Below are 20,329 nucleotides of genomic sequence, written 5' to 3'. Positions count from 1 at the left end.
GCCCAATGCCTGCAGAAATATGTTAGCTGATATCTTCTACCTGAAGTAATGGCTCCCTTTAAAAAGGGGGGGTGGAATAAAAGAGTTTTCTATAACTCCTTGCTGCCAGATGTCTGTGTTGTTACCTAAATTATGGAGGTGGAAAAAAAACCTTTTTCCTGAATGCCTATGCCCAATGCAGCTCCTCCTTCGGTGAAGAAAGGCATGGATTCAATCCAGTGAAAACAAGAGGCAAAAGAAAAAAGAAATGGAAAGACAAAGACTCATACCCAGAAGAATTTTCAAGGATCTCAAGTTTAGTTCCTTTGTGTTAGGAAGACAGGTTGGTGGGAAGTCTAGGCTCTGTACTAATACCTGGAATAAGAAATCTAACACTTTTACAGTTACAGAAGAGAAAGCTCTATTTAAAACCCCAGACACATTACACAAATTGCAAAGGGAACCTTGGTAGAGTGATACTTGAGGTTTTTCTCTGCAGACTTTTCTTTCATGGCTGCCAGAGTCCTCTTAACAGAAAAGAAAGTAGATCAGTATCTTGGCAGTGACATCTAGTACCTTTCATTATCTGGGTAGTCAATTCTAGTATCCTCTTGACATCAGGCTCTGGGTGTCAACACTGAAAACATTAGTGGAGTAAATTTTGTCCAATGTCACTGAAACTACAGAACCCATGCCCTCCTTTACGTATAGTCCTTGCACCCCTCATTTCAATTGCTGAGGTATGTGGGCGGGATGAAGTCAACAAAGCAAGCCTGGAAACTGCCTATATCTATAGCCAAATATTTGCTGCTAAAGGTTTTGGGAGGGTGAACGTTCTATCTTTAATATATATAAACTTTCTTTGCCACATACTAGAATACACACCCTTTGTGCTTAAGCACCCACCAAACTCTAATGGCCCTGTGCCATTTTTCTCAGGTATAGTTATTTTCTTTATCCCTTCCAGACTTAAATGTTTTTTTCTATATCTACCCTTCTTCTTTCTGCCTTCCTGTTATACATAACCAACTCATTTACCTCCTGCTAAGAGTTGTGAGTAATTTAGTAATTAAAATAAAGACTTATTTTAATGCTATCACATTGAAACATTTTAGTTAGTACTAAAAGGTCCTCCACATCCTCCCAAAAGACACTTTAAGGTATTTTTTCATTTATATGGAGTACAATTAACTTACTGTAGTAAAGCCTATAGAGCTGGAAAATACGGCAAAAGCTTCATTCACCTACTTTTAAAGATTTTATTTATTTATCTTTAGAGGGGAAGCGAAGGAGAGAGGGAGAGACATATCAATGTGTGGTTGCCTCTTGTGCATCCCCTGCTGGGAAGCAGCCTACAACCCAGGCATGTGCCCTGACTGAGAATCGAACTGTGATCCTTTGGTTCACAGGAACACACTCAATCCACTGAGCTATGCCGGCCAGGGCCATTCACCTACTTTTAGAGACCACTTTCCCAATATTAATGATTCACAAAAGACTTGTTGCTTTGTAGTTATTAGCATAATTGCTTGAAAAAATTCCAAGCTTAAAGCCACTGGGCATCTTCACACTCTCATTACATCACTGCGCACATTCATTATCACATGCATGCAAAGACGCCTCCCTATTCATATATAACAACATTTCCAGTGAATTGCTTGCAATCGAACTCCTTCCTTTCTCAGTCAAGAAAAAAAGTATAAGAAGAAAAGCAATAGACTCAGTTGAAAATATATTGGAAGATAAAAACTCATCATACCATGTTCAAAAAATTATTGAGATTGGTGACATGCCTGACACCAGACTTTTCAAAGAAATTGTCTCTCCTCCAAGTCGGCTATATATTGAGGAGTGTGATGGGAACACAAATTCCTGTTCATTTATTACTTCTTTAAAAAATTATAAATCATTAAGTAAGCAAATTGGTCATTGAGTCAATTGTTTTAACTGACAAATTATTATGTGAAATAACTTTAATGAATTTATCTAGAATCATTACAAAAGTTTTCTTTTGTTTATTTATTTTTTAATTTTTAAAGATTTTATTTACTTATCTTTAAAGGGAAAAGGAAGGAGATAGGGAGAGAAATATCAATGTATGGTTTCTCTCATGTGTCCCCTGCCAGGAACTGGCCTGCAACCCAGGCATGTACCCTGACTGGAAATCAGACTTGCAATACTCTGGTTTGCAGGCCCATACTCAATCCACTGAGCTACACCAGCCAGGGCTAAAAGTTATCTTTTAAATAATTTTAAAACTTATACCTTTCTTCCCCGATTTTCTTGCCTATAACTCTAATTTCATGCAATCTTCAGAGGATGAGGGAGATTCTCAGTAGATATACTAATGAGCTCATCGAAACAGTGAGGTCATTCATTGAGGAATACTTTCTAAGTAGCTAATGTAAAAGATTTTATTATGTACATAGGTGAAGAAAAGAGAGGAAATACTAAAATAAGTGATGAAAATTCAGCTCTTTACTGACTCAGAAGATGAACTATTCATATACTGGCTGACTTGAAAACAATTACAAACCATCCTATCAACGAGTTCACAATGACAGTGAGCGAGTGTAATGTGCGGACAGCTCTGACCTCCTGTTGGGTCATGCCAACAATCCATCCCTAATGTCCACACATGAAAAACAAAAGTCTTCTCTGGAAGGATTTCTTTTTCTTTCCAAGATAAACCTTTTTTCAATTTTCAAATCATATTCTCCCTATGCAAATCATTCTAAATTCTACAGGTATTTGTATACTTTCTGTTATATTACTCAGATAAGTCTGGTTTGATTTTAAATTCAGTAGGGAAAAAAATGAACTCAGTCATTTTATTTTCTAGCATAGATGCTAGAAATAGTTTAAAATATTTGTATGTGATGATTTCAAGCAATACATCAGGGATCAGATGTCGGTAAACATCTACTTTTGACATCCTTCGTGTATTCACAGAATGTCTGGTCCAAGTTAAAAGACCAGGTGACTAAGCAGCAAGCCAAATGAAGATCTACAGAGAATACAGGAGGCTTAAAAAAACTGTAATTTCAAAACATGGGTTTTCTAATTAAAATGCAGCCAACATTCCCAAGCACGCAAAAAAAAAAAAAAACCCTGACAGGCATTGGGTCTCGAGGATTTGGGCCTCTGACCTTGCACATAATTTTTCAAACATGCATTTCACTTACTTGGAAATACCTTAAATATAACCAAAACATTATAACAGGTCTTGAGCCCTGGAGAGTGAGTCCCAGAAGCGAGTGACACAGTCCTCCAGGGCAGAGACTATGTTTCCTCCACTGTTCTATGTAGCAGCAGCCTAAGGCTGATGGTCAATAAATAAATCAATAAAACATTCACATAATGACAAGCTTCCATGACTGGAGGGAGTTTTCGTTGAAGATATGAATAATATTTTACAAACACCGACAAGCAAAATAGTGCAATTATGTAGATAGACTTCCCTCAAATACTCGTTGATGTCAATGTAGTCAGACATGACCCAGTTCCACATATCCAGTCTTGAGTGTCTTTAGAGACTATTCAGAATTTAACTAATGTGCTGGATACATAATTTGCTCTATTTGAGCATCAGCATAGTAAGAATTAACAAAACAGAAATGCCTGTTTTTAACATACCCATTATACTCCAAGTTCACATCTGCTATCTTGGTCCCACTTTATATACTATATTTATGAGAAAAAGATTATATGTGTATATAATGCTGAATTTTTATATCCTTGAAATACAGGGCTGGAAGAGCCTTTAAAGATGTTCTAGTTCAGCCATCCAAGTCCAAATTCCTCCACATCATAGTCTAGACACAGAGATTCATTGCTGGACTGCGAGCAACATCCATATATTTTTGTTCTTCTTAAAGCAGGAGTCAGCAAAATGTTTCAGTAAAGGTCCAGAAAGTAAATATTTTAGGCTTTGTGGGCCATACAGTCTCTGTTGCAATGACTTCACTCTGCCTTACTAGTATAAAATAAGCCACAGACAATATATAAATGAGTCAGTGTGGCTGTGTTTCATTAAAATTCTATTTACAAAAATAGGCAGTGGGTCAGATTTGGGCGAACACTGGCCTAAACCATCTGCTGTGGTGCGTGGGGCATGGAGATAGATGGCAGAAAAAAGGCACATAGTGTGAAGAAAATGTTCACAATCAATACCAACAAAAGCTATGCCTGGCTTCTCAGTCCAAATGACTCAATGCTTTTTTAAATACTAATTTTTTAACCAAATACTTCTATTGGACCCTATTAACTAAAGATTACCCTTCCTACCCCTCCCCTCTTGCCAACCCAAATGAGCTAAAAGACAAAAGCTAGAAGGTATTCATGTGATCATATTCATGCTTCCTGCATATTCTTAAGGGCGACATTGAAAAACAGAATTAGATACTGGGTAATAAGGCAAGTATGTTATAACTTCGTCCTAAGAGGATGGTATCTGACCTCATGCAGATATAAGAGGTTATCCAGGAATATGGGATCAGGAAATGAAGGCAGAGTTCAACTCCAAATGTAAGATCATGTAGTGAAGCCCACGAAGGGCAACATGACCTGGTGTAAAGCCCATGGACCTTGGAGTAAGAACCATCAGGATTTAAATTATTTATGCAATTTAGTAATTCTGAGATATTGAACAGGTTTCTTAATTTTCTTGATCCTCTGGTGCCTCCTTTAGAAAATGAAGATAATATTTATTTTCCAGGATTATTATGAGGGTTACATGAGGTAAGTTCTGTGAAGCTCCCATCACAGTTTCTGGATGGGAGAATCCTGACATTCTCTAGGAAGAGAAGGATGAATGCTCTATTATGTCTGCTGATCACCATTCGAAAAATCTACAACCTGTGGGGTAAAATCTAAATTTCAAGGAAATGTTTTGCTTCCATATATGCAGGAAATAATGTCAATTGCTTTTGCCTTGTTAAGTAACAGTTATGATCAAGAACTTATAGAAAGGCATTGATCCGAGTATAGGAATTACCTGTTTCTTTAAATTTTGTTTTCCCTACAACCCTTTGGCTGTTCCATCAACTTTGGGGCCACAGTTAGTCACTTTGGTTTTTCTCAGGTGTGAACTTGTGGAGTCAATAAATAGAGATTCCAGAATATAGCCTAGTTGTATGCTAACCAGGTCCTCAAATGATTAGCAATCTGAGAAAATTCCAACTTGTTTCCCTTTGAAGGCAGCCATAAGACCACCCAGGAGTTTGCGATGCTCGAGAAAGTAGTGGCATGTTTACATAGGAATGTGAGCTGTATAGAACATGGAACACCTGTGCTCTGTGGTCTTCACAGCCCCAATTAGCTTCTGGAAAGAATTCAGGGTAGAAATCCTTAATGGGATGCCACAGAAAGTGCCTCAGTCCTGAGCACTAAAATAATTTCTTCAGCTCTGCTAGCTATATGTAAAACATACTCACTAATAACTACTTAGTTACCCAAGTGAGTGCCATAAAAGAATCCTGGACATTCAGAAAAGAGACTCAATTTATTTATAATAAGAACTTACAGTGTTGGTACAGGAAACGGATTTGGGGTTTAATATGAGAAAAGACTTTCAAAATCCAGAACCATTTAAATAAGGAATGGGTTGTCCTCTGGGCTAGCAAATTCTCTGCGGTTAGAAGTGATGATCTATTGGGGATATTGTGGAAAGTATTCCTGTAAAAATAAGGAAGAAATATTTGACTAAATTGTTTTATTCTTACATGTTTATTTAACAAGCATTTTTGGTACCTCCTATGAGCTAGCACTTTTTAAGTTCTGGCACACTGAAAAAGGTTAAGAATATAAAAATAAATATGCAGACATTTTGCCATTAAAAAACTTAAAGATGGGGGGAAACATAAGTACCAGTGATTACAATAGGGCACTGGTAGTATGATAAGGAAATGTTCAAAGGTGGGGCACTTAACTGAGAAGGTAATGAGGAGGGAAGGATTCCTGGAGCAGGTGGCACTGAGTCTCAAAGGGCACATTAATGTAGCAAGTTAGTCAGATAAAGGAAGGAGAGGGTCCCAGAAATGCAGTAATGCTTCAGTCAGTCTAGAGGATTGTCAGTGGTGGGTCACAGGGCTCTGTCATCAGCCCTATCCCATTCATTGTTGCAACAAATGTTGTACATGAAGAGCCCTGAATCAAATCTGTGATTAATGTGATGATGAGATAATATATAGTCCATTTCAACTGCAATGTTAAGATCAAAGAGGACACAGTAGGGACTCAATAAATAGTTACTGAATTGGTTACTCTTCATAGTGTGGTTATATGGGTGTAAAATATAGCAGATGGGAGATGTGGGCAAATAAAAACACATATAAAGAAAGAGGCAAGCTAACATCTGTTGATCTTATTGATGAGTTATGGGTGTCTGCTATTTTATCTTCTACATGTTTGACTACTTTTCAATTTTTAAAAACACTTTGGATTTTGGTAATATAATTCAAAAATGGGACATGGTTGTCAAAAACCCAAATGTAATTTTGGGGTAACAAGTCAGTATTTAGAACAATATGTGTGTCCGCCTCTCTATACTGTGCTGACCTAACTGCACATGGGCAGTTTGATCAGTTCTGGGATTTATACTTAAGGAGACATGTTTGGAGGAGAAATATGAGAGAGCGGGTGCCTCAAAATGAATATGAGAAACATTTGAAGGAATGTTGATGTCTCATGTGGAGCAGTCTCAAGAGTTCTAATAATTTTCTTTAAAGGATTTCATGAAGAAGATATTAGACTTGCCTTATGTAGCTTTAGTAAACAGGCCTACAGGGATGTTATGCCATATATGTGTTTAATGAACACAATTCAGTTATATGAAATCTGAGAGAATTATTTCTAAGGGAAACATATGGAGTGAGGCAAAAGTAGCTTTATAGTTGAGAGTACATGAAATACAGTTTATATTATTATTTATTATATTATTTTCCATATAAACAACCATAAAAGTACTTTTGCCTCACCCTGTACAATCTAAACAGCTGGCTCCTTCACTGAGTCTACTTTATAGATATAACTATGTCACCAAATCAGCGAGAAACAGGAAGTGAGAAAACCCAATTTAGGACCCTTTTGCCTCTCAGAGTATGAGCATTTCCCCAGTCTGAGTGGAACTCTAACCTTGAAAAATGCATATTTTTATACATATTTCTCCTATACACAAGCCAACGACTTTACAGTGATCAGTTTCAACCCTGGAGAGAATGCTGGTTGAGAAATCATAATTCTAATGACAGAGTGTTCTCCTGAGAGACTTTCAAAACCAAATTTGGCCATAGGAAATTGTTGCCTCACACTGGATTTAGAATCAAACCTCCAATGAAAGATGCAACCTCACAATAAAACCAAAAGATAAAAGTTGCATGGAGATGATTTTAGATTAACCTAAGGAAGAAGTCTCTAATAGCTAACTTCTTCAGGAAGTTAAGGTGGCTCTCCCTTGCATCAGAAATGTTTGAACAGACACTAGACACTAACTTTTCTGATACATTGCAGATGAGAGAGACTCAGGAATTCGAGCCGAGTGGTCAAATCAAAATTAGAACAAATCTAATTGGCCTCTTAGAATCTTGGAATTCTGAAATTCTGGGATACCAGACTCATCCCAAGTCCATGATTTAGCTCATGTCACATTCTGAGAGCCTGTCCATTCTTCTTTCTTCAGATCCCCCTTCTTCTGATCTTTTGAAATCAACTACCTCTCTCAAAAAACATTTCCCAATTCATCTCTGCTTTAGTACACTGGATGGTGAGTTATAGGTACCCAGGAATGAGAACCTTTGCAGCATTATTAATGGTACCTGCATTTGCTCTTATTCTTCTTTTTCTTAGTCCATGATACTCATTTTACATGGGACTTTCACTTTTTCCTGATGCTAAATCTTAAGAAATCAAGATTCTGGTTCAGATGGTTTCATTATATGGGGATGTTTTTATGTGATATTTATAAACCAAGAGAAACTCTCACTGGGAGGAGAGAGTTCTGGGTTGGAATTATCTATTGCTGCATAAGAAACGATCACAAATTTAGTGGCCTATAACAACAAATATACAAGTATATATTTGTTCTAAGCTGGAGCTAGGTGACTCAGATTTGGGGATGACTCCTAGAGGCTGAAATCATCTGAAGGCTCAATCCCACACATGACTGGTGAGTGATGTAGGGTGAAAGGTAGGACCACAGCTGGATTGTCAACTAGAGTACCTACATGTGGCTTCTCTCTGTGGCTGCTTTGGCTTCTTCACGGCACAGTGGCAGGGTTCCAAGAGCAAGTGTCTTAAGGAAACCAAGTAGAAACTAGGTCAATCCCTTCCTGTGGCTAGCCTTGGAAGTCACATAATTGTACTTGTGTCAGTCACAGACCCTCTCAAAGGAGTGGACACAAACTTCTCCTCTGTGTCAGAGGATTGTCAACATAATGTTTCGAGAAGTATACATGTAATGGGAGAAGGCTCAGCAGCCATCTTGAAAAGTTCAAACTATCATGAAATGGATAATTTAGAAACAAGAAGACTCCAAACCTGCTCAATTTGATTATTTGCATCCTCTATTATATTAGAAAAACTGCATATGCTTCATCTCCTTTATTCTGACATTATTTTTTATTATACTTTAAAAAATATTTTTTTAATTTATTTTTAGAGGAGGAGGACGAGAAGGAGAAAGAGTGGGAGAGGAACATTAATGTGTGGTTGCCTCTCATGTGCCCCCTACTGGGGACCTGGCCTGCAACCCAGGCATGTGCCCTGACTGGGAATAGAACCAGCGACCTTTTGCTTCACAGGCCTGTGCTCAATCCACTGAGCTACACCAGCCAGGGCTATTCTGACATTATTCTTGAATGCATGTTTCAAAAACCTATGTTTTTTCTTAAGATGACATAGCTACTTTATTAAACAGATGCAAGGAAGGTAAAATGGGTGCCTGAATTTAAGATAAAGTTATGCACAGACACAAATTCAATTAATCATTTGTTGTGGCTACATCAAATGACATCTCTACCAATACTTGTATTGTAAGGAACTCTTTTCTTCCATGCATGGAGATAGTTGGGTTGTGTTGATGCTTACCACTTATCGTCACCAGAGTAAGCATGACCCAATCCCTTGCGTCAATGAGCACAGAGCACATGAGAAAGGAAGATTCTTTCTCGTTGGGGGGAGGAAAAAAGGAGAGAAGGAGGGAAGAGAGGAGAGGATAACAAGGGGACAAAAGGGGTACACTGCCCTAGGTACTTTGACATTGAATTCTCCCTATGTAGACATGCTGCTACTATTCATTTTTGGTATTTCTCTAAGTAAAAGTCATGATGTGGTGAATGTCGTGACATGCATGTGATCCTGAAGCATCATAGATGTCAACAAAACTAAAACATGTTTAGACAACCTTTTCTCTGAAAGCTATTCCGAAACTGACAAAGGGTAACTTTTTTTTGTAAAGAAGCATGTCACTCTGACTGCCCAACAAAACTATGACAGCTGGAATAGCATCTCTAAAATACAAGTTATGGTAGTGGTCTATTCTAGAATTGTTTCTCTCTCCCCTGCTTTCCTCAAGAAGACAAAACACTTCCTTACCTCTCTGTTCCCCAAAGCCCATCTGTCAGCCACCACTGGCAAATTTGCTTTGCTCTTCTGAGTTCCTATTATGGCAGATTCTAGGTGGCGAGTTCGGTGGGCATGGCAAAGGAGTGGAGGAAGCCAGCTGCTCTCTCATCTACATTTAGTTTAGCAGCCCACTGATTGAATCACCCAGGTTGAGAGATACTGATTTAAAATTCCCTAATAATGCAACACAAATCATCCCAAATTTGTAATGGGTCCTATACTCCCTTACAGGGTTCAAAGGTTCAAGGGAGGTTTTAGTATGATAAGAGAGTGTTAGGTTTCTTCTCAGAAATATTTGGAAAGTTAAATAGTTTTTTTTTTCAGGCTCAGACTGCGGATCAGGAATATGCATAAATTTAGTACAAAAAGGGAGGGAGTTTCCCTCAGGGAAAGGTCTTTGCTCAAAATCCCAGTGGTCAGCTGGAATCAGACCAAACACACACCTTGGGAAATAGGGACATTAATCTGTCTGACTTGTGGGTGTGAGATGATTCTTTAGAGGCTGAGGGACAATGAGGTAACCAGGAATGAAGAGGAATGAAGGCAGATTTGTGAACAGAGGGAAAATCAATAAAACGCATAAGAATGATGGGTTTCTGCTTACTGAGAACAAACAAGGGGTTTCTGGTGAGATGGATTCAGACACAGAAGAACCTGAAAGAGGGGTGACATATAAGGCCAGATAGGAAGGTTGTACTTACTTTTGTTATAATGTAAGGATTTATTTTATAAGGTGTTAGATCTGATATTGGGGAGTTGATGGAATTCTCAGCAAGACATTCTTCCAATGTGGGCTGCATTTGTCTAGGGAGAGTTGCTATCAGTACAAGCGAGTACCCCCCAAATAAATACAACCTGGGGTGGTCTCTGGGCACCCTCCCCCTCCTCCCTTCTAAGAGTTGGGGGCTTCTGATAGCTGGCAGGCCTCCCAGCTAAGAGTCATGCGTCCCTGCCACCCTGGCAAATTTACAAGTAAGCTGTGGCAAATTTACAAATTTACAAGAGTGCTGCAGAGCAGGAAAAACACTGGCCTAGAGGGATGGCGGAAAGTTCTGTTTCTTCACCAGAGAGAGCATATCCTTTCTCTTTTAGAGTGTTCACTTATTTTTCAGTATTGCTCAGACACTTAAAACAGCCCCTTTCCCCTACCATCATCAAAACTGGCCAGTTTCAGCAAAAATTCATTTTTCAAAATAAAACTGTGGTACAAATTCAGAAAGTAAGCTCCTTTGACAGTTGTTTCGTATTAAAATTCTTAACCTTAAGGATTCAAAGCATTATTTCACAGCACAGTGCCCTTCATCCACCCACAGAATTGCAGAGTCTCAAAATCCATTAAAGGCTCAGGTGCCTGACATCGTTTTACATAAAGACAAATACCCTGTGTTTTCCAAAAGCACTGAAAGTGAGAAGTTTGCCTGTGTAAGAAGGTGGACATTAGGCTCCTCAATAAAGAAAGGGCTGTACATGCATTAGGGGAGGAGAGACTTGACTACACAGCCTGTCTCTGGAAATATGGCTGTTAAGTATATTCAAGCAATTACAATAAAGCAGAAAGAATTCAGAAATAAAACTTTTCATATCTAAATCACAGGGGCCATGACTGCCCAGAACGAGAGGCAGTTTAAACGTCAAGTAAGCATTTATGTTTTGCAGCAAAATAAAAGTTCCATGCCTACCAGCTCACCGGAGAAGCATGATATTGACATCGGAGAGGCCCCACAGGCTGTTGAAGGTTGTTTGGTTCTCAGCACCTGTGCCCCGATATGTCCCTGTCACCTGTGTTGGGCTCTACCCAACTTTCAGCAATGAGCACTGAAGGAGTGATGATGGAATTCCTGGGACAGCACTACCAAGACAGGCTTCTGTATGGACACTACTTGGCATATAAGACTGCCAAGCCTCCTAAGAGATAAGAGAAAGAACGGAAACTAGGAAGCTGAGACTCGGGTATGGTGCCAAAATGAGCCTGGCTCATTTCAGTGGTGCTCCCCAAAGAATACAATCGCAATGGCATCATTTAGGTTGGGGGCCAACTAATCCCAAAAGATTCCTGAGGAATAAGAGGAGAACTCAGGTTTGCCAAGGCATCATTAAATCCATCCTGTGACCAGACTTCATAACATTTCAGTCTACAATCCAAGAGAAGAACACATGTAACTCTTGACAATTCAAAAATTTTTAAGCATTTTTAAAACTATATTTTATTGATTATGCTGTTACAATTGTCCCATTTTTTCTCCCCTTTATTCCCCACTGCCCTGAACGCCCCTGCTCCCACATTCCAGTCCCCCTTAGTTCATGTCCATGGTTCATATATATAAGTTCTTTGGCTTCTCCACTTCCTATATACTATTATTAACCTCCCCCTGTCTATTTTGTACCTACCACTTATGCTTATTCTCTGTACCTTTCCCCCCATCCTACCCACCTCCCCGCTGATAACCCTCCATGTGATCTCCATTTTTGTGATTCTGTTGTTTTCTAGTTGTTTGCTTAGTTTTTGGTTTTTGTAGGTTCAGTTGTTGATAGTTGTTTGTCATTTTATTGTTCATATTTTTGATCATTACTTTTTTTTAAGATAGTAAGTCCCTTTAACATTTCATATAGAAATGGCTTGATGATGAACTCCTTTAGTTTTACCTTGTCTGGGAAGCACTTTATCTGCCCTTCCATTCTCTATGATAGGCTTGCTGGATACAGTAATCTAGGTTGTAGGTCCTTGCTTTTCATCACTTTGAATACTTCTTGCCTGCAAGGTTTCTTTTGAGAAATCAGCTAAAGAGTCTTATGGGAACTCCTTTGTAGGTAAGTGTCTTTTTTTCTCTTGCTGCTTTTAAGATTCTTTCCTTATCTTTAATATTGGGTAATGTAATTATGATGTACCTTGTTGTGTGCTTCCTTGCATCTAACTTCTTTGGGACTCTCTGAATTTCTTGGACTTCTATTTCCTTTGTCAGATTGGGGAAGTTCTCCATTATTTTTTCAGATAAGTTTTCCATTTCTTGCTCTTCCTCTTCTCCTTCTGGCACTCTTACAATTCAAATGTTGGAATGTTTAAAGTTGTCCTGGAGGTTCCTAAACCCCTCCTCATTTTTTTTTGAATTCTGTTTCTTCATTCTGTTCTGGTTGAATGTTTATTTCTTCCTTCTGCTCCAAATCATTGATTTGGGTACCAGTTTCCTTTCCTTCACTGTGGGTTCCCTGTATATTTTTCTTTATTTCAAGTTGCATATCCTTTACTTTTTCCTCTATTTTGTGACCATACTCAACCATTTCTGTGAGCATCCTGATTACCAGTGCTTCAAACTCTGCATCTGATAGGTTGGCTGTCTCTTTATTGGTTAGCTCTATTTTTGGAGTTTTGCTCTGTTCTTTCATTTGGGCCATATTTCTTTGCCTTGGTTCACCTGTTACATTGTAAGGGGCAGAGCCTTAGGTATTGGCCAGGGCACAGCAACCCATGTCACTGTGTTGTGGCGATGTATGTGGGGGAGGGGTCTGAGAGGGAACAGTGCCAGTTGCTTAGCTCTCACAGGCTTTTAGTCACTTCCTCTGCTACCCACGAGCCAATTGGGCCCTTCTGGTGCTGATTCCAAAGTGGGTGGGTTTGTGTACATTCTAGGACCCTGTGGGTCTCACCAACAAAGTCTCCTGTGAGGATGGGAGTTACTCCTGCTACTGCAACCCCCACAGAATTTTACAGGCAGAGGTTTTGAGGCTTCATTTCTCCACACTGGAACCCTGGGTTGCACGGTGTGTCTCACTCCCATTATTCCCCCCAGTTTATCTGCATGAAAATGTGGGATCACCTGGTCCTCTAGCCACTACCTTGCCCAAGTCCTAGGTACTCCAGCTGCCCATCTCCCCACTCCTACCAGTCTGGATGAATGTTTCTCCTTTAACTCCTTGGTTGTCAGACTTCCATACAGTTCAATTTTCTGTATGGAAAGCCTACATTTCTAGTCGCTTTTGTTTTTAACTTTGTTCTTGTCCTTCTTTTGGTTGAATGAGGAGGTCAAGTGTAGCTACCTATGTCTCCATCTTGGCTAGATGTCTCAAAGTTTTTATGGTAGTGTGTTTCACCAGAATCTTATTAGTTTTTTTTCTTTATACTAGCTCATATGGTTGCTTTTTGATCAAAATTACTCAATCTATTTAGCTTTAGGGCTAACAAAAGCAGCAGCCCTATACAAAAAGGTCATTGTGTCTATTGCAAGTGTGTGTTTATCAATCACTTCCTCTCCTCTGTACCTGGTAAAACTTTCACATAGTTTATGCAGTTCTGGGAGAAGAGGCTTGAGAGATGTTGGTAATAGATTTCCCCTACACTGGATGGTGTATTTATTTGCATAATGCACCTTGTATATCTTCAAACTCTCATGGAAAGTGATCATTTAATTTTGGTTTTGACTGGTATACCATTAATCCCTTTTGTCTCCAAACACTTCCACAGATAAGTTGAAAGCATAATTCGGTATAAAATGTACCACTTATTTACCTACATCTTAGAAATAGGATCAGTTCTCAAAACCCTGGAATGGATTAAATGCCCATTCAGCTAATAAGATAAGAGAGAAATCAGTTAAACCTTTAGACCAAAGATCTTACATTCACTCCTGACTCTATAAAGTCCCAGAAGCTGACCTTTCCCACTTATGTAGACATCTTAATTTACTTTTAAGTCAATTATGGTTCTTCCAGAAAGTACCACAACTTATAATATCTCCCAATCAGGGATTCCTGTGTAGAATGACATATATTTGAAAAATAGGTAAAATCTCTTGGGGCTAGATAGATATTTTATATATATATATATATATATATATATATATATATATATATATATATATCCCTGTTTAGTAACAATAGCAAACATTACTAAACATTTACTATATTCTAGGCACTGTTCTAAGAGCTTTACCCATATTTTTGGATTCAATCCTCACTATAATCCTGTGATACAAATAGTCTTATTATCCATTTACAAGTTAAGAAACTGGGAAAAAACCCAAGAGATTCAGTGCCTTGCCTGGGCAGCTGGTTAGTAAGTATTAAAAGAAGAATTTGGACTTAGGTGGTCTGACTTCAGAGCCTCAACATTTACTCCCCATCCTATACCTGTAGCTCCATACAGACAATCAAAGGTATGGGAGAAAATAAGGCACGGTTATCCCTACTCTTTTCACTCACTCCTCCCTGCCTGCTTCCATCTAGGTCAGATTCCTGCAAATACCTTGCCCTCTCCTCTACTTTTCTTTGCTGGTGCTGGTCTCCTACGCTGAGTGCCATCTCTACCCCAATCTGACTGTATTCTTCGAGTCCAGATTAATCTTTCCTTCCACCTGCCCCCTTCCAGCCTTGTACAGCTACTCTAGTTTACCTCTGTCTCTTCTTTCTTTGACCTTATTATAACTAATCAGACACTACTAGTGATGTTATTAGCTCCTAGAGGGTAGGGTTTCCTACATGTTACTTCCTTTATATTCTCTAGATTAGATAGAGAAGCCAAGCTGGTAATATGAGGCACCCTCAAATCCACTTGTAGTATCTAGAAGTTTACTTTCTATTTGGCTGCCCCACCGTTATTCTTTCCTGCCTCTTCCTCATTCATTTCCTCCTCCCTCAATATTATAAAAGTAATATATACTCATTTTATGTCCTCATTATTTCTGGTGAAATGTTAGCCATCATTTGTATCATTCCCCTGTACATAATGCCCTCTGCCCACTCTGGCTGTTTTTTTTTTTCTCTTTGTCTTCGGTTTTCAGGAATTTGACTATAATGTGCTGAAATGTGGTTTTCCTTGTATTTATCTTGTTTGGGGATTGCAGAGTTTCTTGGACATGTAGATCAATTTTGTTTGTCTTACGGTTCTTACAAGCAAATGTGGGGGATTTGGTGCTATTATTTCTTCAAATATTTTTTCTGCCCCATTCTTTCTTTCCACTCTTTCTGAGAGGTTGTGAGTTTTTTCTTCATTATATTAATAGAAAAAAACTAACCCATAACGAAAATGACAAGATTAGTAGAAGAGAATATAAATCAATGTAAGAAGCACTTATTTCAAAATACCCATAGCTTACAGCTGATAGAGTATGCGATGGTCTTGAATGTTTGTGTTCCTCTAAAATTCATATGTTGAAACTTAATGCCCAGTGTGATGCTACTACTCACTTTTGGGAGGTGAACTGGTTATGAAAGTGGAGCTCTCATAATTGCATTAGTGCCCTGAAAAAAGAGGCCAAGAGAGAGGGCCTCTTCCAACACATAAGGTTATGATGAAAAGACCAGCATCTAAGAACCAGAAAGCATAGTCACCAAATCTGCCCATGCCTTGATTTTGGACTTCCCAGCCTCCAGAACTGAGAGAAATAAATATTTGTTGTTTATAAGCCAGCCAGCCTATGTTATTCCGTTTTAGCCGTTAAAAAAAAAAAAAAGCTAAGACAGAGAGCAATTATTTTAAAGTTATAATACTATATTTTCCATTTTTCTCCCTCAGGCCACCTTCTCTTCCTAGAACAACTCATTCATTAATGCATGCAAATATTCAACAAATATTTACTGAGCCCCAGCTATTTGGCTTGCACTAAGGTAGGCACTCAAAAGACAAAAATGAAATGAACAAGAAAAACACTTTTGTCCTCATGAAATTCAGTCTTGTAGGGGGAACACACAGGTTAAGAAGCATGACTAGTAGGGGAGGGAAGAAAAGGTCTAACAAGCTGACAGTCCTGCAAGTACAGAGACGAGCCAGCATATGGTGTACGTAGAGATGAATGAAAGGTTCAGCATACAGCTTGTAGGATGAGGGACTGGAGATAAAGTTGATCTACAGGGAAGGGCTAGGTGTAAAACCCTTGACTGCCATGCTTTGTAATTTGGTGCAGCCAATAGGCAATAGCTATAAGTAATCTAAACTTTTGCAGCATTTGTCATATTTTAAAGTTGTTGGGTTGACATAATCAGATTTCCTTTGTTAAAAAAATTAATTCTAGCCCTGGCTGGTGTAGCTCAGTGGATTGAGCACGGGCCTGTGAACCAGAGTATTACAGTTCAATTCCTAGTCAGGGTACATGCCTGGGTTGCAGGCTGGTTCCCAGTGGGGGACTCATGAGAAGCAACCATACATTAATATTTCTCTCCCTCTCTCCTTCCCTTCCCCTCTAAAGATAAATAAATAAAATCTTTTTTAAAAGAATAGAAAAAATAAGTAAAAATTTAAAAATGTAATTCTAGTTTAGAGGACTAACTAAAGTAGAGAGAAACCCACGAAAGAGAAAACATTCCCACCATCACAGAACTTTCTATTAGACAACACTGGTTTAGAGAGTTTTTAAATACTTGAATTGAGTAATTAAGAAAATGATGTCATTTCATATCCATGAGGTTGGGGGGAAAGGATAAAAGTTCGATAACACCAGGTGCTGCTGAGGATGTAGGAAGTCTGTGTCTGATACAGTTAATAGAGAAGCAGATAGTTATAATCATTTTGAAGAACAATTTGGTAATATCTAGTAAAAATGAAGATATGTAACCCTACATCCCAACAATTTAATTTCTAGAGACAAAGTAAGAGAAACACTCTCATGAGCAAACATGAGAACACTACAAGGACATTATTATATTATTTCTCTTTAACAGAAAAAAGACCCTCTAAATGTCTATGTGTGAGGATAAAAAAATTCTGGAATATTTAAGGGAATACTACACAGCAGTTAAAATAAATATCTACATGTGTGAAATGGGTATATATCAAAACTTTATTGTTGAATGAAAAATGTCTATATTGTTAACAATACACAGGAGGAACTATTGTGTTCATTAATGCTCTGTCATAGAATTTCTCTACACTTAAGATTAAGTATGCCTCCATATTGCCTCCAATTGCTCTAAAAAGCTAATCTGGTTATGTTAACCCTTGCCCTTCCTTAAATGGGATAAAAGTTCTCTTACTGAAAAATGTTGCCATTTTCTACAACTGAACAATCTGCATCCAGTTTAGCCCTGTGTTCACAGCTCAGCACTTACATGTAGAGTTTGAAGGTGGGTCAGAAAAGTCATAAAGACAATTCAAAGTGAGAGAATGTTATATATTAAGGGAAGTTGGCATTGTTAGTCTGGAAAACAATATAAACCTGAGGTATTTAATGATGGTTTTAGGGCTTCTGTGTTCTTCCTTTGATGTGTAGGATCTGTCTGGTTTAGCTTTAAAGATCTAAATCTAACTTTCTTTCAAAGGGTGTGAAATTATTTGGGGGGATTCCCTCCTCCCTCCTCTTTTCTTTTTTCCTTTCATTTTTTGTCTTCTCAGAAAATTTTATACAACATTTTAAGTGCATCTGATCAAGTGTTTGCACAGCTTCATTTAAAAAGCTGGGCCAGGTGAATTCACCATAACTGAATGTGGTAGTTATTAGTATGGACTAGGTTCTAGAGCCATTCTGCTGAGTATCATACCCCTATACTAAAAAAATCTTAGCCTGGGATCTTGAAACAGGCCTGGAATGCAATGTAAAAGCACTCAGGGTTATGTGGGCACCTATCTTATCAAGACAAAGATAGCTAGATTAATTCTGAACTGATTTTTACTCTGGCCTCCCTCATTTTAAGGTTGCATGTGGACTCTCAGCAACTCTCAGCATCAGGAGGTTAAAAAAAACTCACTAACAAACATAAATCTGGACAATAATCTTAAGCATACCTGTTGTGGAAATTACTATCTCCTAATTTCTCATGTAAATCACAGTGATTTTATTTATTTTTAACAGCCTCTCGGTTTCACAAATCACTCTTTGGAGCATCTATTTCTGGAAAATAAAGATAGTGTTTAAAAAAAACACCTCATAGTCCAGTTGAACATACATATACTAGTTATTATACCCCTGCAAGATCAATGCCAAAATAGACTATTTAAGCTACTCTAACTATTCTATGCAAAATAGCCTTTATAAAGTTGTGGAGAATAATAGTTGTAAAGGAATCTTACTTTTTATGGCGACCACCCAGGTGGTGCCAGAAGTTGAAAGTAGCCCTCCTCCTCCAGCCCCGCCATCAGTGTAGCTCAGAACGGATTGGCTTTTCGGGACGGCTGAGAGGACTAGCAAAGCCAGCGAAATCTTCCAGGCAGAAGTACTAGTTCCAATCCGAGGATTAGAGCCTGTCATTAAGGGGTGTCCAAAAGAAAAAGAAGGAAGGAAATATGGTTTAGGGTTCAGGGGAGACTCATTTTCTCTAGGAGAGGGAGTTAGGCACCAAGAATCCGCATTCATCGCTAAGGCTTCACTTGCGGTGAAAACGAGGACTCTCCGGCCGACCCGCGCTTGCGAGGCCATTGGCGGGTCGGTCTGGGCGCCCGGTGCTACGTCCCGGGTGGGCCGGTGGGCCGCTCCCCGACCCGCCACGGCGCGTGGTCGCTGCTAGGCTTGGCTCCTGGAGCCCGTCCGAGCAGACACGCGAAAGACCTGCGGGGCGCACACTCTCTCTGGCCCCGGCCTCCCCGCCGGGGCGCGATCCCGGCTGGCTGCCCCAGGCCCCTAGGTCTGCTTCCGGGCCAGACGGGACCCCGGGAGGCGGGCCTCCAACAGCCCAGTCTCCTTTGAAGTCTGGGCAGGGCATCTGGAAGGGAGATGGAGTACCATGGAGGGACAGGGAGGAAGGGGTTCCGCCTGCTTCCCGCAATCTGCAGGCGCACTGGGCCTACGTAGGGCGCAGGCTGATGCCTAAGGTAGAACGAGAAACGAGTGTGCACACGTTGGAGATGGACAAATGCAGTGCGTATGAGAGGCCTGAGGGTGTGTAATAAGAAACTGGGGTGAATGTGTGAGAGGAGGCAGGGATTAGTGTGTGTGAGGGAGGAGGCAGGGGTGCGCGTGTGAGAGAGGAGGCAGGGGTGCGTGAGTGTATGTTTGAGGGAGGAGACTGGGGTGAGTGTGTGTGAAAGGGGGTGGGGTGTGCACATGCTGCAGTTAGGTGTGTGGAAGAGTGCTTTCTGCAAGATCCTTGGGTGCGCGCGATGGGTGCGCGCGAACGTGTGGTGGGGCGCTCAGAACCCCGCCACCTGGGTGTGGAGAGGTCTGGGCCGGGGCCCGAGTCGGGACCCGGGCCGGGTGGACACCTGTCTGGGGGACCGGGCCAAAACCCAGCGAGACGGAAGCTAAGAAGCCGCAAGTACCATGTCACTAGGCACCTTGGCTGGTTGAGTACCTGCCCAGGCGGCCTCCGGCTGGTCGGTAGAAGGAGACTCCGGGCACAAATGAGGTTCTGTTTAACCTTGGAGCGCAGCGAGAGCTATTAACTTGTCACTGACATCCGCCCGTTCTTAAAAGAAAAAGTTCAGCGAGACGCGGGACCCCCAAGAAGGGAGCACTTGAAGTTAAATTTACGGAGCCTCCGCCCCGCCCAGCCCGGCCTCCTGGCCCCGCCCCCAGGCTGCGCGGCGCGCGCGGGCGAGCCAATGGGGAGCTCGCAACCTCTAGGCCCGCTGCAAATCACTGCAGGGAGTGTTAAGCGCACCGCAGCCGCAGACAAGATTGATTGCTTTTCTCCCCACTGCAAACCCGCTGGGGAACCGGAGTGGACCCCAGCCCAGTTCTTCTGCCTTTGCCCTCCGGCCAGGAGAAAGCTAGGACCGATGGCCCCGGGGCCCGAGAAGTTGGCAACTTACTACTCTCTCTTCTTCCAGCCTTTCCGACACGGATAATAACTCGCCCAGTTTGAGGCCCAG

At 40.3% G+C, this 20,329-nt stretch overlaps 1 long non-coding RNA gene across 1 annotated transcript; it reads right to left on the bottom strand.

Moving 5' to 3' along the window:
- Window positions 1-5,517: 5,517 nt before the first annotated feature.
- On the bottom strand, window positions 5,518-19,945 carry LOC128626798 (uncharacterized). Its single transcript, XR_008390864.1, has 3 exons — window positions 19,810-19,945; window positions 18,593-18,763; window positions 5,518-5,655 (listed from the first exon to the last, which is right to left on the bottom strand). It is a non-coding gene; the product is annotated as an uncharacterized LOC128626798 (long non-coding RNA).
- Between the last annotated feature and the right edge of the window lie 384 nt (window positions 19,946-20,329).

Source organism: Artibeus jamaicensis, unplaced genomic scaffold (genome assembly GCF_021234435.1).
Source record: "Artibeus jamaicensis isolate MK-2021 breed Jamaican fruit bat unplaced genomic scaffold, CSHL_Jam_final contig_233, whole genome shotgun sequence".
NCBI lineage: Eukaryota > Metazoa > Chordata > Mammalia > Chiroptera > Phyllostomidae > Artibeus > Artibeus jamaicensis.
This window is presented reverse-complemented; position numbering and strand designations above follow the sequence as displayed.